The 11,451-nt window shown below is 39.0% G+C and overlaps 1 pseudogene; it reads right to left on the bottom strand.

The window, feature by feature from the left end:
- Positions 1 to 9,227: 9,227 nt before the first annotated feature.
- On the bottom strand, positions 9,228 to 10,454 carry LOC109246964 (olfactory receptor 1440-like; annotated as a pseudogene).
- Between the last annotated feature and the right edge of the window lie 997 nt (positions 10,455 to 11,451).

Genomic DNA, 11,451 nt, shown 5'->3' with positions numbered 1-11,451 from the left:
AGAAATCTTTTATGAATTTTTGTGAGCAAATCATGGTGTAGACATATGCTTTCATTTGGTGGGGGGGTAAGTACTTTGCAGTTGAGTTGGTGGATTATATGGTAACTGTGCATTTAACTTCAAAAGAAATTGTCAAATTGCTTTCCCAGTGCATAATTTTTAAAAGTTTATTGAGATATAATTCACATACCATATAGTTCACTTGATTGTACCATTTTACATTGCTAGCAACAGCTATGACAATTTCACCTTTTGAGGATAAGAAAGAAATTATATTTTTCTTACCTCCATGGGATCTGGTTACTTTTGTAGAAAATCCAAAAGAAACTAAATAGAAATATGAGAATTAAGCATTATTCCCACATGATCTGAATGTCTATGTAGAAAATAAAAAAGACTGTACAGGTAACTCATTGGAAGTAATGAGAGTTTAGCAAAATCAACATATAAAAATAATGTTGAAAATCAATTTAATGAAAAAAATCACTATCACAGAGATTAAGTTCAAGTTGGAGGCAGCAAAAAAAAAAAAAAAAAAAAAAAGGAGACAATATACTGCTGAAAACAAAGTCAAAGACAGAAGGAATAGGCTTTTTAAAAGGGAAGTAAAAGATTGAAAGAGTTGAAAGGATTAATGAGACTGTAACACCGGTAGAAGACAGAGTGCTCTTGTCCCTAAAGAAAGCAAACCAAAATAAAGGAAAGGAATGTTACTGAAAAAAAAATTCGGTAGTATATTCTGTAATGAAGAGTTAATGCCACAAATCTAATGAATGCAACTTGTCAAAACAAAGGTCACACACTGATTTAAAAAAAAATCAGAGGCACCTGGCTGACTCAGTGGGTGGAGCATGTGACTCTCAATCTTGGGGTTGTGAGTTTGAGCCCCACATTAAGTAGAGCTCACTTTAAAAAAAAAATAAAATAAAAGCTTCAAAAGTTAAAAAAAAAATATCTTCTGAGCAATCAGAAAAATAACAAGTTACCTCAGGGGAAAATACCAACCCATCTTTACATTTCTTCATATAATATTCAACAGCAGAAGAGAGAAAGTCATGGTTTTAAATGTTTAAACATTTAAATATTTAAATGTTTAATGTTTTAAATGTTAAAACATTAAAAGTCATGTTTTTAAATGTTTAAAACAATTAAAGTTTGGGAGCAGAGAAAGTGGGATGCCCCAAATCTGGTGCCAAACCAACGTGTCATTCAAGAGTGCAAGCAAATTTACATCCATTTTTAAAAATGAGAGGGGCACCTGGGTGGCTCAGTCGGTTAAGCAGCCAACTCTTAATCTCGGCTCAGGTCATGATCTCACGGTTTCATGAGTTTGAAACCTGCATCAGGCTCTGTGCTGACAGTTATGGTTCAGTTATGATAGTTTTAGCAAGACCATCCCGTAGGTAATACTGGACACTTGTTTTCAATATCCACATTTAGAAAGCACATGTCTTCATCCTGTGTCATGTCATAAGTGCAGGGCTTTGCCTGGCTCCCACTCTGAGCACCTATGGGAAGCCATGAGAAATGGTTACATGGCCCACAGATGCATCCTCGTTGTTACATGCCACCTTAGTGGATTTTTAAAAGCCTTTCCCTCCCTCTATTTCCCTCTCCCGCAAGTAAATTTCACAGAACTTTGTTAAATAATCTGATGATTATTTAAATTAACTTCTAGTTTTAAACTTGTGCATCTTTCATGTAAATGATTGTTCTCTCTTCTTACTCTAACATTGTCCACTGCAATGTGATGAGATAGCTCTTGTTAAAGAATGTGTACATACCTGTTCAAATATTTCAGAAGAAAACAGAAAAAGAAAAAATCAGGGTTTTTTTTCTCACCTAAATAAAAGATACAGTTAATATTTTGTGTGGAATAGGGAGTGAACATGAGGCAAGAGACTGTCGGTTTACACCCAAGTGAAATGGGTGTGAGGTCTTCCAGACTGCTAGTAATGTCAATAACAGGCTATAACAACAAGAACAAAAAGCCCAGAAACAGGTGAGGTTAAGAGGATCCTAACGGTTGGATAAGATGTATCTGATATACATAACCCTTTGCACCACTCAGATTTGTTCATGCCCTCCCATTGTACCTCCAATACTACAATATAGAGGCTCCAATTTTGTGAGAACAAAATGCCATCAGTTCCTCCCAAGAGGAGAGGTACAGTCAATAGGGCTAGTGAAGCAAGTTTCTTCCTTGACAAGTAGCTAGTTCTGAGGTCCCAGCAGATTAATCTTCTCTCTCCACTACTAATTTCAGACTTCCCTCACTCTCAGCCATTATTTCAGATGGTCTAGGCTTCCTGTTCAGAGAATTAACCCACAACTACATCCCTGAAGAATCCGAGTGCTTAGTTTCTTTGCTCTTAATAGTTCTTGGTTGCTGCAATTGCCCATTAACTGTTCTCCTGGGCATCAAAAGATGCCCCGGTGAATTCTCTGGGCTCCAGACACACTCCTTCTAGCTGACTGTGTAGCAGCAACCCTAACTCCTCAAGATAATCAGATCAATTATCCCCACCATACAGTAAGTCCTTTCTTTGCCTGATGGTCTATTAGCATCAGGTGAAAGTCTCAAATTCATTGGAGTCCTTCTGTGTCCCCTGACAGACTGATTCTACCTGGGATCTAGAGCCTCTAACTTGGTAGAACTTAAGTTTATGGGGAAACAAAAGCACAAATTGTAAAAGTGGGTCACTTGGAATCACAGCGAAGGGGTGAAAATCTTATTCCATTCTTTGGTTCCTGGAGCCATATACTTAAGGTACTTGGGAAAAGCACTATATATTACTTGTTTACTTAGTTCACATACAGCTTCCTAGAAGATAGTGCCTTACCTATCAGGAATTTTCTAGCTGACACCTTAATTCAGCTATTAAACCATATATTTCTGCATAAAGACATACAATAAAATATCAATAAATCTCATGATCATACTCCCATTAGTTCACCTTCTTTGCCATAAAGTGTATCGTTTTAACTGAGGTAATGTCATATGGGATAGACTGGGTGTTCAGCAAGCCTTAGATGGTGGTACTGGCAGAGATAGTGCATGCATGGAAGGCAGGCCTTTAGCTATAGAATGTGTCAATTTAAGTAGGCATAAATCCCTCTTCCTTCCAAGGTGGTAGAGTTCACTATTATATACCTACCACCAAGTGGTTGGCTGGTGTTCCTGAGTACTATTGATGGCTCTGGCTTCACTTATTTTCTAGCACATTGGACATTCAGTTGTGTCAGTAATTTGGCCTTTATGAGAAAGAACTTGAGCAGTGCCTTCAACCATTCCACCATGGCCACTCGCTGTTCATGATGGCCATGAACTGTAATATACAAAGAGAGAGGCTGGGTGACATCTGGTCTTTGTCAATCTGTCCATCTAAATATGAAAACTCCCACTGGAATGGATGCTTTCTGGTGAGTATTAACGTGACAAAAAGATCTGTGTGTTTCATGCCCATAGGTTCATCCATATACTTCTTCCCTGGACGTTCTTGTCCCTGGTCTTCCAATATTGCTCTTTCCAGGCTCCTGACCAACCAGTCCAAGCTATCTGACACTGCTGAAGAGCCCATGTGTATCTTTAACCCAGGAGCTTTTTCCCTCAATGTAAATTGGACAACCAGGTGTGCTTCTTGGGACTGTGACCACTAGGAGGATTTCCCTTCACCACTGTCCTTTAGGGACACTTTCTTGGGCAGTAACAGTCTGCTTTCCACTCTATTACTACACATTCTTGTCAACACTTGACTTTGTCCTACTTGTTAGTTTTTAGTTAAATGGTAGGTGTGAAATTATATTGCTCTATAATTAATGAGATTTAAATCCTTTAACATGTTTCAAGACCATTTGTACTTCCTTATGAAATTTCTATTGACTTACTTAGCCCATATTAACTCAGACATTTGTCTTTTTTATTTATAGGAGTCTGTTATATACTCTAGATGCTAATCAGTTGTATTTGTCTTAGTATCTTCTCTGGTCAGGAATGGATCTTTGAGGGATTCCTAGAAGTCTCTTAATAATGTCTGTATGGTTCTTGGTTTAGAAACATGTGAACTAAACAAGTTAATCTGTAAACTTAATCTGTTAATCTGAATACCAGATATGCAATGGTGAAATGTGGATCAAGAAATGGCAATACACACACTTCTTTTGAAAGTTAAGGAGGAAGAGACATATAACACTCACCAGACTATAGCAATCCCTATTCTACTAAGCCGATCTTATGAAGAACTCTCAGAGTGGGAGTGCACTATTCCATGACTAGGGACTACTACATTCATTCTTCCTAGTCCATTATTTTCCATGACACTTAATTTCACTTTCTGTAAAGTCCTTACTTTGATATTTCTCCTCTTTGGCCACATTTGAACAGTAAATTGAAGAATGTCTCTTCCTTGGGAGTGTCTGATCAGCTATCTCAGATTGCTTCCTGGACACTGAAAATTGATGGCCCAAAAATTCTTTTAAGTCTCAAAGAGCCAACTTTATGCTAGTCCAGACTAATATTTGACTTATTTTCTTACTTAGGTCAGCTCCCCAGATCAATAGCCATATTCACAATTCTTTTCTAGATATCTCTGTCTTTATCTCTCTCTATATTTCATATATATCATAAATATAAAATATCTTAGTCGTATCAGGCTTCTGTGTGAGAATCACACTCTAAGTCCCTAAATTTCTTTTACATGGACCATTTTGTCAAATTAAAAAGATTTACTGAGCATAACCTTCAACCACTTAGACTTTAAGACAATGGGGGGTGATAACCACATCCTTGATATGGTCCTTAATGCAAGGCTGGGCTTTATTGCCCCCTCTTTTTTTCTGGGTCCTTCTAATTTTTTAGAGATAGAAATCAGTTTTCTCCTCTAGTTGTGTAAGTCTCCAAAACGTATTTTTTTCTTTTCTCCAAGTTTTAATTTAAATTCCAGTTAGTTAACATACTAGTAATATTAGTTTCAGATATGCAGAATTTAGCGATTTATCCTTTACATACAACACCCAGTGTTGTATGTATGGAGGTCATACATTTTTTGTATGTATGTACGTATGGAGGTCATACATCCTTTACATACAACACACAGTTGTATGTATGGAGGTCATCACAAGTGACCTCCATAACACCCATCACCTTTTCAACCCATTCCCCATCCACCTCCCTCCATCAACCCTCGGTTTGTTCTCTATAGTTGAGTCTGTTTCTTGGTTTGCCTCTCTTTTTTTCCCCCCTTTCCGTATGTTCATCTGTTGTGCTTCCAAAATTCCATATCTTAGTGAAATCATATGGTATTTGTCTTTCTCTGACTGACTTATTTCACTTAGCATGATACACTCTAGCTCCATCCATGTCATTGCAAATGGCAAGATTTCATTCTTTTTGATGGCTGGGTAATATCCCATTGCATATACAAACCATATCTTCTTTATCCATTCATTATTCCATAGACCTTTGGGCTCTTTCCATAATTTGGCTATTGTTGATAATGCACCAGGATGCATGTATCCATTCAAATTAGTATTTTTGTATCCTTTGGGTAAATACCTAATAGTGTAATTGCTGGGTTGTAGGGTAGTTCTATTTTTAATTTTTTGAGGAAATTCCATACTGTTCTCCAGAGTGGCTGCATCAGTTTGCATTCCCAACAGTGCAACAGGGTTCCTCTTTCTCCACGTCCTTACCAACACCTGTTGTTTCCTGTGTTATTAATTTTAGGCATTCTGACTGATGTGAGGTGATATCCCAGTGTAGTTTTGATTTGTATTTCCCTGATGATGAGTAAGGTTGAGCATCTTTTCATGTGTCTGTTAGTCATTTGGATGTCTTCTTTGGAAAAATATCTGTTCATGTCTTCTGTCCATTTTTTAACTGGATTATTTGTTTTTTTTTGGGGTGTTGAGTTTGATAAGTTCTTTATAAATTTTGGATACTAACATCTGATAATGGGATACTAACCCTTTATCACATGTGTCATTTGAAAATATCTTCTCCTATTCCAAAGGTTGCCTTTTAGTTTTGTTGATTCCTTCACTGTGCAGAAGCTTTTTACTCTGATAAAGTCACAATAGTTTATTTTTGCCTTTGTTTCCCTTTCCTCAGGAGACATATCTAGTAAGAAGTTGCTACAACTGATGTTCAAGAGGTTGCTGCCTGTATTCTCCTCGAGGATTTTGATGGTTTCCTGTCTCACATTTAGGTCTTTCATCCGTTTTGAATTTATTTTTGTGCATGGTGTAAGAAAGTGGTCCAGTTTCATTATTCTGCATGTTGTTGTCCAGCTTTCCAACACCATTTGTTGAGGAGACTCTTTTTCCATTGGATATTCTTTCCTGCTTTGCCAAAAGGAGTTATCCATATAGTTGTGTCTCCCCTTGTAAGTTAGGGACTTGTTTTGTATTGCTGCTTTTAAGAATTTTTTCTTTGTGGCTTTATTTTGCAAGTGTAATTACAATATGTCTTAGTGTTGGCCTGCTTTTGTTGATTTTGATGTAAGTTCTCTATGCCTCCTGGATTTGGAAGTCTGTTTCCTTCCCAAGATTAGGGAAGATTTCAGCTATTATTTCCTCAAATAAACCTTCTGCCTCCTTTTCTCTCTCTTCTCCTTCTAGGACTCCTATGATACAAATGTTATTACATTTCATGGAGTCCCTAGGTCTATACCTGTGATCCATAATTCTTTCTCTCTTTTACTCAGCTTCATTATTTTCAATTACTCTATCTTCTATAACATTTAATTGTTTCTCTGTCTTCCATTCTTGTGGTCATTACATCTGGTCTGTTTCAAATCTGTTACTACATTTTCATTTGATTTTTTTCACTCTTTTATCTCTGCTGTAAGGATTTCTCTGATGTATTCCATGCTTTTCTCAAGCCCAGTGAGTATCCTTATGATTATTGCTTTAAATTCTCCATCAGGCATATTAATTATTTATACCTGTTTCAATTAGATCTCTGACCACAATCTTTTCTTGGTCTTTCTTTTGGGATGAATTCCTCTATCTTGGCATTTTTTCTAAGTCTTGGAAAAGCCTGTTATGCTTCCTGTTCCTAATAGTAATGGCTTTATGAAGAAGTCGTATAGTGTTCAGGGACTGGCACTTCAAGAAATGTCTCTAGTATGTGCTGCGTTTTTGGCTGAGTTTTGGCTGCCCTATCCTTCAGGCCAGTTGTCTGAAGAGACTCTCCTTGCCTGCAGTGGGCAGTGTTTAGACCTTGGTCACAGTGTGGTGAGTTTTAACCAGGTGTGCTCTAGCCTGCTTGTTAAATGAGACCTGATGCTACTTCCACTAGAGCTGAAGCCTTGCAGAACTCTCTGGTTGGTAGACATGGTGCAGGTGGGGATTTGTGCTGGTTTTCTGAGGAAAGGTTCCACTGCACTTGGACTTGGGCACACTTGCCCAAGAAAAGCAGCACCAAAAGAGCACAGGGGAGTGGGAATTGGTGTAAGCAGGTTAGGCAGCCAGTGTTGGCACTGTGCTGTTTATGCAAGCTGGTTTATGATGATGGGGGAAGGAAATGGTGCCAGCCAGCTCCTTTGTCCCTGGAGAGGGATCTCTATGCTTGCTGCTCTCGGGGAGGCACTGCCAGAAAAGCGAATAATTTCCCCTCGTGCATCCCGGGCAGTTTTTAGATGGCTGTTTTCATGCTGTATTCATGTTGCTTGCCTGCCTGGAGCAGTGCAGTGCACTTTGGGCTCTATCCCAGACAAGCCTCCTGACTTTTAAAACTCCAAATTTTAGGGACCTGGTGTGGCAGGTCTTCTGGGGGAGTGTCTTGCCATGCTGGGACTGATGTAGATTTGACCCAGAAGGGCAGTCGTGCCAGAGCACAGAGGCATGGGATTTGGAGCAAAGTACTCTAAAGAACCAGCGTCTGGGTTGTGGGACTTTTTTGAGTTTGACACCACCAGCAGGTGTCTCTGTGGCTATGCTTCCCTATGGTGCTCCCTAGCTCTTTGGTCCCTGGAGTGGCATCTCTGTGAATGCCACCTCTCACAGATGCACTCCAGGAAGAGCAAACTGTCTCTCCCCATGCACCACAGGTCATCCTCAGATTGCACAGTCTACCCCAGGCTTCTTGAATGCCTTCTCCCCAGGAGTAAGGCAGTACCTTCAGGGCTCTAACCCAGCCATGAACTCCACCTCTAAAACTCCAGTGTTTGAGTTTTTGCAAAAACTCATGAAAATCAGCCCCTCTCATTTTTCCAGCCAATGGCTTTGGGGAAGCATTCTCTTTGTGCATCCCCCTATGTGCTCCTCTCTCTCTCTCTCACCCTTCTCTGTGACCTGGGCTCCCTCCTCTCTGCAGCACCCATGATCTGTTTCTCCCCCAAACCATGTCTCTGCACTTCCTCCCTCCCTCTATGTAGCCTCTTCTGCAGTTTGTTCTGTCAGTCCTCAGATTGATTTCTTGGGTATTCAGAATAATTTGATAGTTATCTAGCTGTGTTTGAGGGATGAGACAAGCCTAGGGTCCTCCTACTTAGACTGCCATCTTAGCTCCTCTCAAGTCTCCAAATTTCTTGACTCTCTATATTCTCTTGCATTTCTTCCTTGCAAACTGGCCAGTTGTCTTGTGAGCTTTTCTCATTCTGGTAGAACCTTGTTAAATTCATCTAACAGCAACCAATTCATGCTACAAGCATTCCATTTTCCCACATAATCTCCCTTCAAAGTTATCACAAGTGCCGTCGTACCAAATGTTTTATTGTGCCAAACATAAATTACTATCCTCCCAGTTGTCAATAATATATTGCTTAACACCTATTTCCTGGCCCTAAAGAAACTTACAAATGTTAACACTGATTTTTTTAATAGCATACTACCACCTGTACAGATTTCTGTAACAGTTATGATGGACTGAGTATGTTACAGTAGCAAATAATCCAAAACAGACTTATTTTTTGCTAACAATACAAGTTTCTCTTATGTCAGCTGGGGGCTCTTCTCTTGCACCACCATCTTATTCCTTACAAGTCAGCCACTGACTAGACCACTGGGAATAAAAAAGGTAAAAAATTACACATATATAATCTCTACCTAGAAGTGGGATATGTCACATCTGTTCACATTTTCATTTGCCATAACAAGTCACATGCCCAAACCTGACTTCAAAGGGATGAAATACAATCCTCTCTCAGGGAATAGAGGGAAAGCAGATATTTGTGAAAAGTTACACAATATATTACAAGGCTTGTAAGTACTATTATAGCTGTTTTTCATACACTATTCTGCGTATTTTGTGTCCTAAGCCCTAAAAGGCACCAATAATTCCATGAAAATATTCTCTTTTCCCATCTGTTTAAGGCATCTTTGATTTCCGTGTTCCTTAGGTTGCAGATCAATAGATTTAAATCACCACAGTGTAAAAAACGGAGGTCAGCTTGTTTTGGCTCAGAAAATCATCAGAAGTAGGGCACAAATAGACTAAGGTGTGTGAGCCATAAAAGAGAGTCACAGCTATCAGGTGAGAAGCACAGAAGTTGAAGGCCTTGGACCTGCCTTCAGATGAAGTGATCTCAGAATGGTGGCAGCAATATAACCATAGAATATCATGATAACCAAGACAGATGTGAATCCAAAGATCACTGTGAGCACAGAGGTCCCGATTTGGAAGGAAAAGGTGTCAGAGCAGAATATGATCAGCAGCTGGGGAAGATCACAAAAGAAATGGCTGATGACATTTGGCCCACAGAAATGAGGCTGAAATAAGGCACACAGTTGGATAAATGAGCCAAAGAATCCAGTTACACGAGATCTCACAACCATCTGCACACAGAGGGTGGGAGATATGATGGCGGTGTAGAACAGAGGCTTACGAATGGCAGCATATCGGTCACAAGCCATAGCTACTAAGAAAAAGCACTCAGTCAGACTCAGGGTAAAGAAGAAGTACTGCATGGTGCCCCCTACAAAGGAGATGTATTTCTGCTTCTTGAAGAAATCTGAGAGCGTCTTGGAAGCTGTGGAGGAAACATAACAAATATCTAAGAAGGCAAGTTTATTGATAAAGAAATACATGGGTGTGTGCAGGTAGGAGTCCATCTTTTTTTTTTTTTTTTTTTTTAATTTTTTTTTTCAACGTTTTTAATTTATTTTTGGGACAGAGAGAGACAGAGCATGAACGGGGGAGGGGCAGAGAGAGAGGGAAACACAGAGTCGGAAACAGGCTCCAGGCTCCGAGCCGTCAGCCCAGAGCCTGACGCGGGGCTCGAACTCACAGACCGCGAGATCGTGACCTGGCTGAAGTCGGACGCTTAACCGACTGCGCCACCCAGGCGCCCCAGGAGTCCATCTTGATCAGAGTGATGAGGTTGACATTGCAGAACACTATCACGAGGGAGATGCCTAGGAAAAAGGATGACTTCAAGTTTTGGAGATTCAGAGTATCCCAATAGGATAAACCTGGTAATTGTAGTGCTGTTTCTTCCTTCACCCACTGCCATGGTGTTTCTGAGAACTGAAGGGAAATAACAAAAGGAATTTCTTATTATTCCAGTATCTTCAGGCTATTAAAAGTAAATACATGGTGTTACTTAGCTATTCAGCCCTGCACTTTAAGTAATTGCCTTGTAAACAATATAACAAGGAAAAAAGAAAAAGAAACTCCCCATACATATTTTTATTTCTTTATTTTTTAGGAATATTTTTATTAACCTATATTGAAAAAAAAATCCATATAAGTGTAGATCTTAACCTACAATTAAAAAACAATGTATCTAGAGACACATACCCCATTGACGATGGATGAATTAGGGGGAAGTGGAGCAAATGAAACTTATGAAAGAATTCAAAAAAGAAACTAAACATTATCTTGAGATCATACAAGGAGGACTAACTGCCCAAACTAGCAACTAAAAATGCTGGATAAAATATTTAATAAATTTGCTCAAATGCATCAACTAGTTGGTTTTCTTTAAAGGCAAATACTATTCAAAACAAACACTAAATGAAAAAGAACACAGCAAGGTAGCACAACAGTTAACCTGGTTTGGGACTGCAGTCATTTGTCAAACTGAGACAAATGAGCATAGATATTTTTTAGCTTCATGGGACTCAGGGATCGGGAATAAGGACCCAATCAAGAGATTCCCATATAAGGTGGGTGCACCCAAAGGAATATACCATTAATACAAAAGTAAAAATTCAAACAACCATTATCCCACAATAATGCAAAGAAAGTTGTATGTCTAAAACTTGGCATTGAATAGAAAGGATGGAGTTATTTTAATCTCCTCAAAGAAATTCATAACTATAAGGTAGTTAACACTGGAATGCCTAGTGCAGTCCAATTTCACACTACTTGAAATACCTGAAAAACCTCAAATGGGAACTGAGTTTAAAGAGATACTCAATATAGTCAATTCAACAGGCTAATGCAATTCAATATAGTTAGTCCATAAATCACTTGTCACAGTCAGATATGAGATAAGGAGCTTGTGG

Source organism: Panthera pardus, unplaced genomic scaffold (assembly GCF_024362965.1).
Source record: "Panthera pardus isolate Hobbes unplaced genomic scaffold, ASM2436296v1 HiC_scaffold_12, whole genome shotgun sequence".
In the NCBI taxonomy this organism is placed as follows: Eukaryota; Metazoa; Chordata; class Mammalia; order Carnivora; family Felidae; genus Panthera; species Panthera pardus.
The sequence above is the reverse complement of the archived record's forward strand: the minus strand, read 5'-3'. Positions and strand labels throughout refer to the sequence as shown.